General features: G+C 34.4%; 1 long non-coding RNA gene across 1 annotated transcript in view; it reads right to left on the bottom strand.

The window, feature by feature from the left end:
- Positions 1-13,740, bottom strand: part of LOC128920382 (uncharacterized) — a 41,180-nt gene extending 27,440 nt beyond the window's left edge. Inside the window, exon 1 of the long non-coding RNA XR_008470438.1 lies at positions 13,509-13,740. This is a non-coding gene — a long non-coding RNA (uncharacterized LOC128920382). The remainder of the gene's footprint in view (positions 1-13,508) is intronic.
- Between the last annotated feature and the right edge of the window lie 2,965 nt (positions 13,741-16,705).

Here is a 16,705-nt window from a genome sequence, read left to right as displayed (position 1 = left end):
CCTATAACTAATATTTGGTTCAGCCCGAATTTTGTCCTTCTTCACTTGTTTTGCCGTGAAATACATACGTGAATTTACGAGTATTTTTCTTAACATTTCTCTCTCGTGCATTTTGTTATCAAAACAAGATGAATGAAGAGCCAAGCGATGTGCAAATATCACAAACACCAAATAAATTTCGCGTTTGCCCAACTGTGCCCCGCCGCACACATAAATATTTAATGTATGTATGTATTATTCAAATACTTTTAAAAGTGTTTGACTTGACATGGTTGACAGGAGTGGTTAAGTAAAAGAATGTTGGAGTAAAAATGTCGGTAAAATATACGCAGGACTATGTATTACACATATGTATAGTCATATGCATATTATATAACTAAACTAAACTTGGTGAAATGTAATATATCAAGCAGCAAGAAAAATTGAGGACGTGTGGCATCACAATCTGATGCTAAAAAGCATGGAGACAACATACATAAGCCAAAGGATGAAAGATTAATCAACATTTTGATAGCGAGATGCATAACATTATAGTTACATGCATACATTTAGTTCTCAATTACTGACATAAAAAGTCATAATTTCTTCTCTAAAGTAAGATAAATTGGTATCAGTCCATAAAAAGGCTAGATCATTTAGTGGCTTCGAAGAATTAATAAACTAGAGATGACAATTATTCAAATTATTATATTTCTCACAATAGATCTCGACGTTTGATATTCCAGTGCTCGATGACATATTCTTTACTATATCTGAGACATTATTTACTGTGATATTTTATAGACAACTTAGTCCTGACTTGTGCGAGACCCCAATATGTAAGTATTATCAATTATTGTATTTTCTATTATATCGAAGACAATTAAACCCTTAGCGGAGACAATTGAGATCATTTTTGTTATTCCCAAGGGTTGTCAACCTCCTCCTCAATTGCACAGAGGGGCGCAGTCTACATGACATACTGAATTTCTTTTATATTCAATCTAGACTTATGTACGATGTTTGATGATAGAATATAGTGTTCAGGGAGCTGCATATAATCCTAGCATAATATTATATGAAGTTTTAAACTGCTTCAGTCGTCTGATAAAATGAATAAGATTACCTATATAATGGGAATAATAAAATTTCTTAAAGCAAACCAAATATTCGTTTTTTTTAGGTTCTCAAAAACATTCAATTAATTTCAATTTTATAGAAACAAGATTAGTATTCTCACGAGAATGAAAACGAGATCCTGAAAACGTTCTCATAAAATTGAAGAATATCTTTGAAATCAATTAAAGTGTCAGGTGTCGAGTATTTTTAGCACAAAGCAATCTGCAAGCCAAGCTTCAATTCAACCAACGATCCTTTCAACTTAAAAAAAAATTATATTGGCAAAAACGTACAGTTCGCTTCCAGAGAAAATGCTATTTCATTTATTTAATTATCATTTTCCTGTGTCATTGAGAATTTATCCTTTAATTAATCACCAATAAACCCAACACAGAGAGGGGAAATAGACGGGCACGAAAAAAGGCTGGAAAAATATCAAATTTCATGCAATTTAATTGAGGAGTTACACAGCAGTAATAACCAATGCCAGACAAGTTAATGTTCAACAGCAAGCAAGGAATATCAGAATTTCGGTGCAAATAAATAAAGAATTTTATTGTTTGCCGTCTTTCTGCGCTATACAATAATAAATTGATAAATATGCATTGTAATCAAGTTTCTGTTTGCTGAGGGGTTGCGGATGTGGATGTGGCCATGGACGTGGCAGCGGGCAACGCCTAATTCAACACACAATTTCAGTGCACACAAAGCGAGTGTGGATCAATCAGACGTGGCAGACGGACGCTTGGCGGCTCTCACTGCTCAACTATGGCTTGACAACAATGTCATTGGCAATTACCATCAAAATCTATTGTTGTGAGCCAGCTCATATTTTGCTGTCAATTCGTTGGATCGGTGTGGCTGTTGGTTTCGCTGTCATTGTGTCGAGGCTGCGTGTGTACCTTATTTGTCTGCAGTTTGCTGGATTTTCTTCTCACATGTCGTACGTGTACAGTAAAAAGGTGTGCATTTCGCCGCAAGTGGTAATGGCAACCAGCTGTGGTACCACAAAGTTGTTTGCGAATGAAGCGTATTTGTTGTTGCGGTGCTGCTTGTGGCGGGATATGTCATGCAATTCATCTTATTATATGCTGTCAGCTGAGCTACACTTACTCCAGCCACATACCTTTGTACATATTTATAGATGTTTCTGTATTAGATGCAGCTTAAACTACACGATTTACTTGTATTGTTGCTGTGGCAGTTGTTGTTGTTGTCATGCTCCCAGCATGTTACTGTCGTCTTGTCAATCTTAGTCGCTTTTGAATTATCCTTCATGTTACTAACGCTGCTGTCGAGTTACCACATTTACTCAGCACTTCCGTTGTGGCAGTCAGCCACAAGCTAGACAATCTTCAGCTTCAGCTCAAGCTATGACTGCAACACAGATACATACGTACTTACTTGTAATGCAACGCCTTTCCGCAGGTACAATGCGATAAAGTGCCGACGAAGGCGTTGAATGACAGCTATGAGAAGCGTATGGAGGCACAGTAGCGCCTCCTATGCAATAACGTTCTAAGTTATCTACCAAGTAATAACAATATTCAAAGCTCTAACATATACATGTATGTATATGCGCGCAGTTAAGCACAACAGCAAATACATACTTACACAAGCGCGCATTGTTATGCTTAGAAATATGGTAGAGAGTTGCTCGGCAGCAACGCCCCTTAACAATAACCCAGCAAATGTCATGTCAACATCAGAGTTGATGTCAAGTTAGTTAAAATGTCAAACACACATCCTCAGCGTCACGTGGCGTCTTACGCTTGCATGTATTAGTAAATGAATATTAGATTTTCATTGAAGTGACAGCAAATTATAAAGTCTGAATTGATAACAATAAACAATGGTGTGTGTTTGCTTGGTCTGGAAATAAGCTAAATTAAATATTCCAATAAGATATAGAATGTTGATTGAGATTTACTTGGTGGCATTCATACTTTATTAGCAGCACGAAGTTTCACTTCTCTATTCCTAATTTGTTAGGGTAATACATTCAAGTTTTTAATTAAATGTTAATGATTTAAAAATTAATATTTTACTACTGGTTAGTGACGCTATGCCAGTATTTTTAGTAACGAAATATTTTAATCCGATATTGACCTCTCATAAGCTTTATCGAAAAATGTTATACACTATTAGGATAAAACGTTGACGATGTCTATATACTGTGGAACGTCCATAACTCGAACTTCTATAACTCGAACTTTTGATTTGGCAATAGAAGTCAAATTTCATACAAATTTCCTTCCATAAATCGAAATTTTCGACCAGGGCATAATATAAAGTTTATAATTTTACTATCGAGGCAGAATTTAAAGAATCCCTCTATATCGTATGGAGGGGAACAAAAAATATGCAATATTTATGGATTGTATAAATCATGTAACAAAGGCATAGGATACAGACGCCCATAGCCAAACAATAACAAAATGAAACAACCAAAATTACACAATACATGTTTTAATGTATGTAAATAAAACTGTATGCGAAGAAAATAAATAAAACTGCGAATAAATCTATATATTACAGCTTTTTGAAAAATTTAAAGTTTTTATAAATATTCTATAACTCGAAGTTTTTTGTGGATTATGCTGATTCGAGTCAGAGAAGTTCCACTGAATTATTTTTTATTTTTAGTAACTTATATTGTATATTTAATAATGAAGTTTGAAATTCTAAGAAAATATTAAGGAAATAAATTTTAACTAGTGCAATATGTTTAAATTATTATCCAAAAATATCAAATCAATCCGAGTAATATTCTAAGAGATATACCCTTTGGAAAATTTACCAAAAAAGTATTTTTTTCTGTCAAAAATTCATATTTTAATATTTTATTTCTTCCTTCATTCATTAACTACATTTATCCATGTATTATCGAAATAGTTTTGATTTATTGTTTTTAGATGCACCAATCATTAGTTATGATGTCCACGCAAGACCTTTTTTTGGACACGTCATGGGAGTTGAGGTGTCAACGGCTGAGTTTTTTATACTCTCGCAACGAAGTTGCTAAGAGAGTATTGTAGTTTTGTTCACATGACGGTTGTTTGTAAGTCATAAAACTAAACGAGTTAGATATAGGGTTATATATATCAAAATGATCATGGTAACGAGACGAGTCAAAATCCGAATATCTGTCTGTCCGTCCGTCCGTCCGTCCGTGCAACGGATAACTTGAGCAAAAATTGAGATATCCTAATGAAACTTGGAACACATGTTCCTTGGGACCGTGAAAGGGTTGCTTTCGAAAATGGGTAAAATCGGACCACTGACACGCCCACAAAAAACCGCGAAACCCGAAAACACATAAAGTGTCATAACTAAGCCATAAATAAAGTTATAAACGTAAAATTTGGAACAAAGGATCACACTATGAAGGGGCATATTTGGATGTAATATCGGTTATTTGCATATACCTCGCAAATCAATAAAGCTATGTAAACCAAACTTTCTGCAATCGGTTCTCTTACGTACCTCATCACACACCATGAAAATAGATGAAATCGGATTATAACCACGCCCACCTCCCATACAAAGGTTAGGTTGAAAATTACTAAAAGTGGATTATCTCACTAACGAAAAACGTCAGAAACACTAAATTTTACAGAAGAAATTGCAGAAGGAAGCTGCACTCAGATTTTTTACAAAATTGAAAATGGGCGTGGCATCGCCCACTTATGGGTCAAAAACTATATCTCAGGAACTACCCGACCGATGCGAATAAAATTCGGTATATAATATTTTCTTGACACCCTGATTGCACGAGTGGAAAATGGATAAAATCGGTTCACAAACACGACAACTTTCCATGTAACTCAATTTTGAACTCCATCTTATTCCTTTACTTAACTTAAGATAGCGAAATAAAGCTTTACAGAAATACTGTGGCGTCACTTGTGAAAATCGGAATTTGTCGAAATCAGACTATAACTTTTGAAGGCCTCGTATGGTAATTTTTCAACGAAAATTTAGGTAAATCTCTCAGATATTTTAATTTAATTCAGAGGAAATATTTTTCTTCTAATAGTGTGTCTCTGTACCAGAAATGGTTAAAATCGGGTCATAACTTCTCCTAGTTTTCATATACTTATTTATAGGATTTTCAAATTGGGTCAAATTGTGTGTTATCTTAATAAAATATATCAATAAATTGCGAGAGTATAAAATATTCGTTGCCCCCGAACTTAGCCTTTCCTTACTTGTTAAATCACAGTTTTATAAAATACTGTTTAAATATGTAACTTAGAAATACCGAATTGTTTAAATGAAATATAAGATTGTACATATTAAAAAAATTTTAAAAATGCCCTCTGAAACCCAGCCCTTAACCCCTTAAGGCTAATTGTATCGAATATGTTTTAATTTCACTTTTGATTGAGTGATGTACAAAACATCTTGAAAAGTGCTCAACGAAAAAATTTTATCATCAGCTGTTTAATATCCTCGATGTCTAAATTTGGCAGCCTATCATATGTAAATATTTTGCAAAACCGCTATAATGCTTTTTCAATAGTTATGTAATAATTAGAGGTAGGCCTTATACTCTACCTCATACAAGAAAATATTGATGACCGAAGACTTCAAAGTTCAAGGAAAAAACAAGAAATTAATCAGCTAAAACTCAGCAGCGATTAGTCATTCTAGAATTATATGGAATTTTTTTGGTTAATAATGCGTCGAATATTTGTTTCCAACTACTCACGGAGGCAAATCACATCATTCAGAGGAAAATAATGATCTATGAATCGGTCATCATATGATTTGTTCACACTAAAAGTATGAATTTTTTACGCACCCGTAGAGACAGAAATCGGTGATGTGTCTGAAGTGATCTATAAGTTTGTCGAAAAACGTGTTTTAGAAATAAATTGTAACGATTTTTAAACTTTTTTCTGGTGTAACTCTTTGCATGGTAATTTGTCAAATTTTATTGACAATCAGTGTCAAATACAAATGTTTAATTTGACATTTACACTTGAAGAAAGTCCTGTACCTCTAAATAGACTAAATTATTGCATATAATATTTATGTATTAATATCCTGAACACATACTAACATGAAAAAGTACAAGAGAATACAGCATTGCAAATCCTTTACTATTCCATAGAAAGCTTTGCATTGGTGTTGACAGTCTGGTTGTAAAATTTCAACCGCCTATAGATTTCATTGCTACAAATTTTATGAAATATATGTATACACACATAAGTGAATTCTACCAATTTACAAATCGTTTACAATTTTCGATGAAAAATTCTCTCACATTGACATTAATTACCGGCTGTTCGGTGTACCACAAACATGACCTACGACATTGCAATTTGACTTTAGGAGATATCATCAATTTATGCATGCGAAACCACAGCAAAGCAACAACATACACAGCTACCGTAATATGTACGACTATAGAAGAACTCGCAACAATTATACGGATAAACGAGAAGATTGCAGTCTACATGAAAAATGAAATGAAAGTCAAAATCGTTGACAGCTCAGTGGTTGGCAACGACAAGTTTGCAACAAGATCAAATTATTTAAAATTTGCACAGCAGCAACAACAGCTGTATGCAATGCAGGAGCAGTTGTGCAATGTTCCCTGCTGTCAGCTGTAGTGACAGTTGACAGCAACAACAACAGCAATGGTTATCATAATAGTAGTACTAGCAAATTTTCACAATTTGTAGTCAAATGCATGCTATACTCTATATACTATATATACACACACACTAAAGTGAGAGAATTCATTCATATACAAAAATATATATATTATGTATAAAATACATGTATGTTTATGGTAGCAAATATATACGTGGTATCTACCATGCCTTGCCCGAAAATCGAAGCAATTTAGGAAAATGCGAAAAATGTCATTGAGTTGTCGGTATGCCATTGCAGCGCTTAGAAAATATTTGGATGCGCAGGAAGATGTTGTTTTATGTAAGAATAGCCCAGTTGGAAATAAAGTCCATTCGCATTAAATACTTAGAGTGTTTGTGATCACGAGATCAGCATTAGTCCACAGACCATATCATTGACAGTCAATTTATTGGACACAGTCGGATTTAAGAATTTGTTACTTGATTTCTTCGGTCTCCTGGCTTTTATAATTTGATTCTATTCAACAAAGTATGTAGTTATATAATTTTTCTAAAAATGTCCGAATATTTAAAGTAATTAAAACTATTGCTGATTGGATTTATTTCTGTGAGTTCTACAATATGGGTTACTATCCATAGAGATATATCTGGGTTAATTTTTCAAATAGTCTCAAAAACGTCGCACTATTTTTTTTTTTAAGAAAGCTGTGATAAGATCGTAGCACCTTCGAAGTCGGTTTTTCAGTTAAGCAGAAATGGGGACACGAAATAAAATATTATGTAGTATAGTCCATTCCTTCAGTTCAGTATAGTCCATGACCTCAGTGCGTGAAATTTGTGCTATACAAACACTATTTTGAACACTTAGAGCCTGTCAGGTCAGTGTAAAGTCATCTGCTCTCTGTTTGTTGTGCGTGAATCTGCTGGGGCGTCCTTACAATTGTGTCTGTGACTGCGGCAATGACACCATTGCAACTTGACAGCTTAACGTAACATAACGTCACCCAAATGTAACCGAAAAAAACTGTAAATAATACAAGGAACGCAGCAGGAGCCAGCAAGAGAAATGCACAAATATCGAGGGAGCGCTAGAGAGTGATAGCAAGAGAAAAGAGCAGAGGTATAAGTTATGTGTGCTTTACTTTACAGCGACACAAGTTGGTGTGGCGTGACATGCAATGGATTGCGTTGTGCTGCAGTGACAGTGACAGCGACAGCTCTGACACTAGTTGAGTGTGCTGTGCAAATTTCTATCCGCTTGCAGATAACATAACATACTTACGCATATGCTGGTATGCTTGTGTGCTGAAATTAACGACAATGCAACAACGTTGACATTTTTCGTATGCCGACGACGAATTACAGCTGCAACATGCACTGCCTTGCCATTCTTATTGTTGTATTTTTTATTGCTACTGTCATTGCTAGTTCCTCTTGCATGATGCATGCGAAACCAAGTTGTTGCCTTGCCACAAACGCATTTGTTGACTAACGACAAAAATATGCTGCTACTGTAGCTGTTGTAAATACCCAAACTACTGGGTATTGTATTGCTGACTGCTACTGTTTGTAAGCTACACAAGCTCGCACGAATCATTTCTCATATTTGTGTATTCTTCATCCTCCCTCTACGTCATTTCTCGGACAATACATTGCCAAGGACTGCGCTTGAAATGTCATTTGTTTGCGTTTCCATTTGGTATTCCAGTCAGATTTTTCTCTCTGTGCACGAATATCCATATGTATGTCTCACTGTCCGGTTGACGCAAAGCACAAGGATATCATTGTCGTTAGTGCAGTTGCTTTTGCTGTTGTTGCTGACATAAATGGACAACAGTACAAATGAAAACATTTCCAAAATTAATGACAATCTATGGCTGTGATATACGAGCTTTACGCTTGTACCCGCAATCAACCTTGAGTGTCTGTTAGTACCTAACGGTGTTTGAAATACCGAACTCATATGGCAAATATTCGGGATCACAAGTAGTTTTCAAGACACTCCCAGTCATCATTGTATATTCTTAATATATAAGACATTTATTAAAAATTGTTACTATGTACTGAGTATTTGAATGTATGTGCCAAAAATTGTTTTATACCTTAATAAAATAACATTTGAATGGACCCGAACTTATCTCTTCGTTACTTGTTCGAAATAGCCTTTATTAGTGGATAATATATTTGTTCAATTCTCGTTTTCCAGTCTCATTCTATAAATTAAGTTTAGGTAGGTAGGTCGGTATAGTGGATTTCGAACGACGCTCCTGAACCTTTACGTAGTCCATTGGGTAATCACTAAGGCTGGAATACCCTCTCAAATTCATTAGACTATCTATATATCTCCAATGGACATATATATACTTGTACCATTTTATATGAAGCTAGTTTTCTCGTTACATCATTTGCAGTATTCGCCGTTGCCAAAGTTCAAAGAACCATAAATCTTCCGCAAAACATTTTTCTCGAAAACTTCTAGTGCCGTCTCATCGGATGTTGACATCGTCCACGCTTTTGCACCATAAAGCAGGACAGATTTTGGTTCGTCGAGAGAGTACTTTACTTTTCGATTTCCTACTCAGATTTCGAGGCTGGCATTGAATATACTCTCGAATACTCCATGCGAATATTAAAAATATCTGCTAGATTGCTAACAGGACCGATAAATTTTAATAGTGGGCCTTGACCAGAAGTTTGCTTTAACTTTTGCGGTCAATCTCTACTTTTCGTCTACGCCTTAATGAATATACATATACATATATTTGTCTTACTAACATGGTTACATACATATAGGATTGCTCTAAACCTACATTCACCTCATTTCCGAGAAATGTGAAATGTCTATTGCAAAATGTTGCAATGGCAGAAAATCCGTCAAGCGCAGTACATACATATACATATGTTATAGTACAGATAGAGACCCCTGTCATGGCAGACATGTCCGATGACTTTGAGCCCTAAACTTATCAACTTCCACACATGTGGACTCTCAAATGCATACAAGAAGGCACACTCGTATATACACCGCGTTGCTGTTTGCCACACAAGCACTCTCGACTCTACACTGTGAAATGACAGTGAATGTCAGCACTGCATGTTGTATTTTATGACAATGCATTTTGATTTATTTCTCGTAACATTAGCAGTTGTCACAAACCACATACAAATACAAATACAAACATATACAAACACGCAGGCGTTGTTAGTATTAGTTGCACACGCATATGCAATCAGCACAACAAGGATGTTCTAACCTCGTCTGTCAAGTGCTGCAGCTGCTGTCAGAGAGCAAAGGATGCCAATTTCGCATGCATATGGTGTAGGACTCAAACGTCCAGTTAGTATACTCAGCGTAAAGCATGTCTTGCCATTTTATAAACGACTGCTCTTGTCGGCCGTTTCCAACTGTGCGTAGAGTCATCCTTCTTCGATAAGGATGTACATATGTACATTAGTCTGAATGTAAGTAAGCTCAAAATCCGCACTTCTGCAGTTGTTGTTGGCTTGTAAGTTCATGTAATATTATTATTACGTCGACTGGATGTGCGGTGTAATGCAAAGCTTCAATTGACTGCATAAATCCAGGAATTGGTTTGGGTTTACTCGCTCTAGTTCCTCTTTATCAGCTTATATAATCTCCTTTTCTAAGCTCATCTGTGCTTGGCATTTGTTACCCGGTAATGGACAGCAAATAGCAATCTTATTAACGTTCTAAAACAACTGAATTTTACATTTGAATATCCCTTTGTAGTTCTAACAGTTTTAATATTTAATGTATATGCATATGTATTAATAATCCCGTTATTTTGTATTTCAACTGTCACCTGTAAATTGTGATCTCACGAAAGAATTCGAATCTTAGTTATTATGAGCATTTTAAGCAATGTATCTACTTTCCAAGTTTGTTTTCAATATTACTACCACCCTAACATTATCTAACTGAAACTAGGTCGTAAACCTAAAACTTTTAATTTCTCTTTAACTTTTATTTGATTTCAAATTTTATTGAATGACGTATTTATTGATTTTATCTCACTGACGCATATAATCGAGCAATCGTCAGTCGGTGCTGCTGTCTATGAATAGGGTGTATTTTTAAAGGTAAAATTCAATATTTATTATCCAGATTGCTCAACTCATATTTATCTAATTAGTATTATTAAAACATACATACATGTCGAAGTCAATACTGATCCATAATTCTTTTTAAATTTGAAGAAGGAACTAACGATACCAACACTGGAAATTGGAAAATTACCAATTTTGAACTAATTATGATCACCATAATATAAATTATGACAAGCAAATACGCAGGAACTTCCATAACTCGAACTTATATAACTCGAAGATCTCTATAACTCGAACTTTTGATCTGGAAGTAGCGTTCAGAAATCAAATTTCATAAAAACTTCATTTCATAACTCAAACTTCCTTAGCTCGAAAATCTCCATAGCTCTTAAATTGGCAGTACAAGTAAAATTTCATACAAATTTCCTTCCATAAATCGAACTTTTCGAAAAGGGCATAATACAAGATTAAAAATTTTCGAGGCAGAATCTTAAAAGAGAAAGAGAGAGAGAGAGTCGAACAAAAAATATGATATGGTACTTAAGGATAGCATAAATCATGTAACAAAGGCATGGTATACAAACATCAAGAGCCAAAAAATCTGAATTTTACAGCTTTTTGAAAAATGTATGTTTTAATGAAAATTCAATAACTCGAAGTTTTTTTGTGAATTATAATGATTCGAGTTAGAGAAGTTCTGTATACTAATTCGAAGAGACGGACGAAGACAAAATGTACGAAGGTGGTCCAATAAGTACTTATCCTGCAAGAATTCATTACATACAGTGGATCCATAATTCATCTACGGGTACGAAACGATTCAAGAACCCCTTCGGAAACAACGTAAAGTGATCTTAAAGTCGCGATCGTTGTCGCGCCGAATGATCCCCCAGAACATTTGAGATGCTTATTGCCTCATTTATCTTCCGCACCTTCTATCGGCGGTATACCAATTCGAGGCCGAGGACTTTCATAGCACTATATGGTCCATGAAAAACATACGTGATTTAACGATTGAACTACTATTTTGAGGGCCACCGCCACACTGACTACGATAATGTGCTATATTAAATCAATTTTTTGTCACTACCCACACTATTAAATGTATATTATCTTCTTTTTAGTTATCACCTCATAACAAAAAGCCTTTAACTGAGCTTTAGCTTCCTTTCCTGAACTTATTTCAATAGTGAAGATGACCCAACTAAAAGGACTTTTCAAATTTAAATATTCGCAACTGGGGTCATATAAAGCGTCGCACATGTAACAGCAGCATATACGGTATATAAATTTCTACCACTGAATTCCCTAGATAATATGCTTTCAGCCATACACAGTACACACAAACATTATTCTACATATGTAGGTAGTGTGGGTATAGGTATGCATGTTTGCGTTTGATCCTTTCCAATTTCCTTTGCTGGAAAATTGGATTTTCTCTGGAGATTAAAAATTTAATTGACAAAAAAAGAAGAACTATTTTCCTACATTTTGTTATGTTCGAAAAAGCCGCCCTCTATTGGTAAACTGGGTACTGTTGCTTATCCTACTTAACCAAATATTCCATTTTTTATGGCTGAGTGCTTTCCACTTCATATTCTCCAAAAAGTCCATTTTGTCTACATGCAAACTCAGTTATTTGCGTCGTTAAGATAAGACGAGCGTGGAGTTTTGTAAACCTGCGTGATGAAGTTATCATAAAAACTGTAGTAATGGCATAATTTCTGATGACAGCTCACTTTGCAATATTGGAAATTATCTTAAACCGAAAACTTTGAGTGCACAATTTCTCCAGTCTTGTTGTTAAACACTTAGATTGGATAGTCTAAACTTTGTATAAATAACTAAAATTTTCAAGAATGCTTTGAGTTTTCCTTGATTGGGAAATTATTCATACAAAACTAAAAGACTACTGTGTCCAAATAATTTAATCCATATGTATTTTAGTTAAACCAAACATTTGCTTTAAAAGTGAAAGAGAAAGAGGTTTGTTAAATTCAGTACAGGCCGTAAGAGGTCCTAAGATGGTCCAAATAGTTATCTTTCGAAAAAAAAAACATAAAAATCCACAACATGATTTTGATTAACCGTAAATTGAAATTTAATGCCAAAGAAACACGAATACTTTTCATTACAATTTTACGAACTTTTCAGGCATATACACATCAAAAAATTATCAGATCCTGTTGGTTTTTTAATAAGACAAAAAAATTTAGATTTTTTAATAAGAAAATCAAAAAATTTGGATTCGATGTTCGAAAAAAGGACTTTTTAAAAATTTGGTCCAATAAACACAAAAAAGTCTATTTTGCCATATAGTGATATTTAAGCTCACTTTTCTAAACAAAAATTACTTTAACATTTTGCATTTCAACTCTTGGTGTCATTAAATTCATCACATCACATACATGTTTATAAGCGTTATAAAACTTACATTCCGTTTATTGAAACGCTAATTCAGCGCTTGAGCAATGAACAAATGTACTTCCTGAATGGATTTCTCACACGCCATTGTCTAATTAAGTTGATTAATTTATTTAATGGCGTTTGCACAAATGTCAAAATTATATACATATAAGTGGTACTCATTGTGGGCAAACCCACAATCCACTACAACGATATAAATACAGCTACATAGCAACACTGAGAGATAGCATACACATATGCTTACACACTTATATGACACATTATAAAGCGCATACTTGCTGTGGCATGCCACAAACTAATTTAACTCACTTCATTTACCCTTTCTCCACCATCCCACGACTGCCGGCTTTCACCAGTGCTGCGTCACAGACACTTGCTCACTTGTCTACAATTTCCTCACTAATTGTGAATGTAATTTTTCTCGCATTGTGCTTGTCGTAGCCGCCGGTCAGCGACAGCGGGGTGACTAATTGTGTCAACAAGCTAAAATTATAATAATAAAACGAGCAGACGACAGCAACAATGTGTGCTAGTATGGAAGAGTAAAGTGCGGACGGAACCGAAAATATTACAACCAACCAAACATGGGACACTTCATTTCACTTCATTACATAATTGCTTCGTATCTCAACTTATGTATATGCATGAGATGAAAACCTAATCTGATCTAAAGTTTGAAGAATATATTTCGTATCATCGCTAAGTTGAAGGTGTGCGTTTCTCTGGACATACGGAGCAATATACACCACATTTCCTTAAAAAGCCGTATTAATATTATATTCAAATACATAGTTATTGTATAGATTGTCATTCAACCTGTTCAGTTTTTTTAATATTTTTACTCCATACATTTTTCAAATAGTAAATTATAAAATACCGTATGATGAGAAGTTAAAAATACTGTATGAAGAAAGTAAAATATTGATTAAAATATTTCCGCAAAATAGTAATTCTTAGATTCGTATATATTACATTAACGATCGTCCATCGCATATATCCCATTTGAAAAAACTTAAATACTCTAACAGGCACTTTGCGTTGGTATCTAAAAACATTAACAATGTGCATAGAATTGTAATAATATGTGGGGTAAAACAATAAAACAAACTGCGTCACTTAAATGACAAGATGACAAATCTTATTTACAAAGCGGCATTTGCATGAATAGTTAGAGTTGTCAGGCGGCAGAGCGAGTCATTAGAAAATTAGTGATATAGTGCAAGTACAATACATGCCATTAAACAATTATACAAATATAATGTATATACATATTTATATACATATATTTCTTTCTTTTCTAAATTGACCGTTTCAGTGGAAACTTATGAGAGAACTTGGTCAAATATAAGCATTTCTAATAGTAAAGAAAATGTATTTGGGAAATATTTTTTTTGAATTCATTAACACCATGTTTATCTTCGACTAAAATCCCCATAATATTGCAAAAAGTGAGCCCTATGTCTTCCATAACTGTTTGATTTTCCATTATAACCGATTTTATTGATGAACAAATAAGGAATTTTGTATTAAATTCAAAACTAAAGCATACCCTCAGGCGCTTCTATTTTGCATAATCAAAAGTTAGTACGAACTGATCGAGATATTTCAAATTTCTTATTCCACCGATTTGAGCCAAATTTTGTGACTGACATTCTGATCACATCTTGTTAACATAGTTTTAAAAATTGCGAATCACAACCTCACGTGCCTAATTTATAATGGCATTGTCAACAATTCAATAGGAGTATACAGACCAGCTCTGTTAATTCGTTTATAGTTATTCAGTAGTTTTTTACGTGTATTTTGTTTTTTGTAAAATTAGCAAGGTATCTTTCTACCGAGTAACGAACTACCAGTCGGGCAATTTTTCGTTACTTGGTAACAACAAATTTTCCATTTGTTTTGCGTCATCACACTACTAAGTATGTTCGCAGTTAAGCGTTTTAACGAAGTATTAACTAACGATATTCCAGATTAACAGGTTCGGTCTGAATAGACCTAATGAATTTTAAAAGATAAAGTTTAGATATATATAAGTAAAAATGTCAGAATATAATTTAGAACACATATGTATTACTTCTGTCTTATGGAATGGTTCTGTGGTTTAGTAAAATTTGGTTTGTTTCCAACAATGGACGAAATGAGTTCGAATCGTCGTCCAACCCACATATTCTCAACATAATGATTTTCGAAACTCGGTTGCATTACACATAATACATAAATAGGACAGAATGTTGGAGATAACTAAGATTAGAAGAGTCCACACTAAAGATAATTTGAATTTCAAGTTCTCCAGTTAATTTTGTACGGTGTATTTAGAGACAGCTTTGAAATAAGCAGTGCTAACTTCTGGACTCACATAGTTACTTACAGGAAATGAAAAATCCCTTAGGACATTCTAAAAATCTGACATATGTACATATACATATGACACGATACGAAATAAGATTGATATAACTGTACGTGCAGAAATGCACAAAATATGGCATAGCATTTCCTTAAGTCGACCTTTCACTTATAAGTTTTATTTTTGAAGCAACATTATCCAAATCAACAGATTCAACTAAAAGTAACGAATATTTCTTAGCATCAAGGAATTTGCAGAGTATAAATAAGAAGAAGGGCTTTCGAAATCAACAGCGAACGAGTGACGGGGCAGGCAGCAAATGTCAACGTCGCCAGTGAGAAAGTTGCAAGGTAAGAAAAAAGAGAAATTGCGACGAATGTCAGCCAGCAGAATTATATAACTATATTACACCACATACATACACACACATGTACTAGAGACTAATTTGCAAATGCATGTGTTTGTATGTACTTGGACATTGTTGAACCTTAACACTTGGAATGGGTCAACACAAGCGGCAGCTGTTTTGGGGACGAGTAGTGTATTTGGCTGTTAAGCTCGTCTTGCTGACTGCAAGCAAATTTTGTGGGGTTCACAACACACAGCGACCGACAGCCTGGCACGCCATTTATCATTTAAGGTTTAAGGGTTGCTGATGGCACTCATAAATTATTATGAGCTTTCGCACTATGAGCACACTCTAGCACGGGTTGTGGGCCAATCTCATACATAGGTACAAACATATTTACATATCTATAAATCAGTGTGTTTGCTTTTTGATAAATGGGTACGAAATTTAGACGTCTATAAGTTTGTATGCTTTGAATTTATACATGGAGAAGAGCATATGTACGTGTATATATGTAGCTGAAGTCATGTGCTTGCAAATATTGTTGCTGCTCATGTGCAAATACTTGTTTATAAGAATTGATTTGTTAGTAACATTGTAAGCATGAAAGTACCTTATTGGTGAGGTCTCAAATAAATTAATTTTTTGAAAGGTTGGCAACTCTAACTTTAAGGAAGAGAAGAGATTTAATTGTTTAATGAAAAATTATCTACGAATAACATTAAATTGAATAATTATTTTCATTGCAGATTATTCAGTCCTCGCATAAGACTGTTGACAACTTTCTTATAGTTATGTTCTCCGACATCT

The sequence above is a fragment of the Zeugodacus cucurbitae genome, chromosome 3 (assembly GCF_028554725.1).
Source record: "Zeugodacus cucurbitae isolate PBARC_wt_2022May chromosome 3, idZeuCucr1.2, whole genome shotgun sequence".
NCBI lineage: Eukaryota > Metazoa > Arthropoda > Insecta > Diptera > Tephritidae > Zeugodacus > Zeugodacus cucurbitae.
Note: the sequence above shows the minus strand (reverse complement) of the source record. Positions and strands in the feature narration are given on the sequence as shown.